Here is a 2,884-nt window from a genome sequence, read left to right on the forward strand (position 1 = left end):
ATAAGAATAACCCTATAAGCTATCAAGAATTAAGGGAACCCAATGGCATTTCTTTCTGTTCCCAAAACAAGCCTTGAACCCCAGCATTTAACCCCCAGCCAACTCTGTCCCATCTGGAGAACAGACTACAGATGCACTGCCCAGGCCACCAGTCCCTGCTTTGGTGGTCATTGCTGGGCTAACATCCCATCCCTTGTTGCACTTCAAATCACTGAAGTCTTCCTGAGCAATTTTTCTTCTCTCAGCCTGCAACATTTCTCCTCAGCAGTGATCATAGCAGCAGCAGCAACCACAGCGTGGGAGGTAGCAGGTACAGTGTCAGACTGGAAAGACTTTCACACCTTAGGTTAAATCACTGCTTTCAGAATTGATTTATGGAAATAATTATTCATAAATGGAGGGATTTCCAGGCAAACATATGGGTTTGTAATGGAAGAGACAAGTACAGTCTTGCAATCCTACTTTTCATATGACCATCACTGTAGGGTCGTGGAACATCATCCCAGGGGGAGGAAGTAAAACAGGGGTCAGCACAGAGTGTGCATGAGCTCCTGTTTCCCTTGCCCAGCCTCAGCCAAAGCAGAGGCCCCAACTAGAGCTGCAGATGTAGCTTCCCAGATGCCAGCAGCCCCAAACTCCTGCCAGGTTTGGCCTAGCTGTGTGCCATTCACCTTAGATGCTCAGCTCTGCTTGGAAAAAAGAGAGGTTCTGCCTTGTGGTCTTTCATGGAATAACAGGCAATGTCTCAGTAGTGCAGAAGCAGAACACTTTCACTGCAGTGTTGGGGGATGTATCTGAGCAAAGATGTTGCCTGTGTGAAGCTCAGTCAAGACTTTCATCCTCACTGTCTTCCCTGAAGACATAGATAGAACTGATGTCTCCATAGTTTGTGGTGCAGTGGATGCCAGAGCCAGGGAGGGGGAAATTGCCTGTAATCTAGTTCAGCTTTCTTTAAAATAATTAACACTGATGAGTCTTGGGGACATACCTCTCCCACATCTACCTAAAGGATTTCACTGTTGCCCAAGAAGGAAATAAAAAGACATCTCACACTTTTCATCTCTTGCCTAATTTAAAAAGTATTTTTAGAATGTTTGTGGAAATCCTATCCTGGGGTTAAAGGTGATTACATACAGATCACAAACTATTTCATAAGGGGAGGTGTCTCCTAGGAAGATGGATGTATCTGAGCAACCATTTCTGGTGAGATGGCATGACTGTCCATGTCAGTCTTGCCTTTTTCCAGCACTGTGTAGGGTTGGCTGTTCTGTCAGGTGAAGTTACCATGAATCTTTAGCTCTACAAGATTCCAGAGCTATCTTGATTTAGTTAATGTTAATTGTTCCATTGGTGCAGTTGTAAAAAGGTGAATATATATATATGTGTGTGTGTGTGTGTGTGTGTATGTGCTAAACCCATAAACTGTGCCAACTCTCAGAAAAAAAATACTTTATTAAAACTAAACTATACAGGTCTGATTCTGCTTCTACTAATAAAAATACTACCTTGATACTGTGGACAAACGATTCAAATAAATTGTGTGAGTTCTTTGTTTTCACATGAGTGCACAAAGAAAATCGAAACTGAACGCACTATACGACAGAAAAGACAGGCAACACTTCAGCCACAGTGTATGCTGCTCACTCAGGCCAACGTGCTCTACAAATCATAACATAAAATCGTGGTATTTTCTGTGGGAGACATACTTCCTGCAGCTAGATCTGTTTTTATAGTGGCTCCCCAATTGCAATTGTCTGTCAGTGCCAGACATAGTAAAAGGTATGTGGAAATTGTTCCACTGCATGTTACAAGCGACAGATTAATGTTAATGAGTAGTGATTAGAAATGCTGAGGTTTAAAAACGGTTTCATGTCCCCCAAAAATTTAAGAAATATTACTTTAACTACTGTGGTGTTTTGCTTCTTAAGCAGAACAACTTTATTCGAATTTTGCTTATATAATCATTAGTAAAAGTTCTCACTCATTGAATGCGTTTTGATGAATAAGGATATACAGTCTCGGATGATAAATTTCTCAGGCATGTTGCAGGAAAAATTACCAGAAATGCTCCTGTTTGCACACAGACCTTAATGTCCCCAAAGGAAAGAAAAGCAACAGACAAATTACAACTTCAGTTCGAGTCTCCCCCTTAGTGTTAAAACTTTCATGTAAGACGGGAAAAAAACCAAAGAGGTGTGCCAAGTTACTTCCTCTCCCCCTCGTTTTCAGCCGAGGGACTGGTATCGTCGTCTGGTCAGGGTGTGACAGGCTGTCTTCCTTCTCCTCCTCCTTTTCTTCCCCCCACGTCCCGGGCCCTCAGCGCGGGAGGGATTGTGGCGGTCCCGAGGGATGTTCGAGTGGCTGCTGCTGCTGGGTACAGGGCAGTAACCTCTCCGCCGAGGAGAGGAGGCAGATCCTCCTGACTGACAGAAAACCGGACAGTTCCTGCTTCCTTCCAAGGGTTGTTTTCTGTTTATAGTTTGGATGTGATTTGTTCCCCACTTAGTTGAAATTCTCGTCGTTATCGGGACGGGGAAGCTGTTCCTTACGGCACAGAAGGCTTGGCCCGGGGCGGCCGGCGCGGGGCCCCGCAACCCCCCGCAGAGAGCCGGCCAGGCTCTCTCTCCTCTCCAGTCTGGAGGAGCTGGCCTTTCCCACACGCCAGGACGGGACAAAAATAACACCCAGGAAAAGTCTTCGGTGCTCTGCAGTGCCTCGGGAGGCAGAGGGCCCCCAGCCTCTGCTGGCGTGTTAAGTCGCGTCTGCAGAGAAAAACCACGCGCAGTCGAGCTGGGACAGGAGCTTGTGCTGCAGGGAGGTTTCTCCTCTCTAAGGCAGAATCCGAGCTTGCGGAAGGGTTGGAAGAGAGGCAAGAGCTTAGCCC

The sequence above is a fragment of the Manacus candei genome, unplaced genomic scaffold (assembly GCF_025592945.1).
Source record: "Manacus candei isolate 608988 ecotype Guabito, Panama unplaced genomic scaffold, ASM2559294v1 h1tg000014l, whole genome shotgun sequence".
Taxonomy (NCBI): Eukaryota; Metazoa; Chordata; class Aves; order Passeriformes; family Pipridae; genus Manacus; species Manacus candei.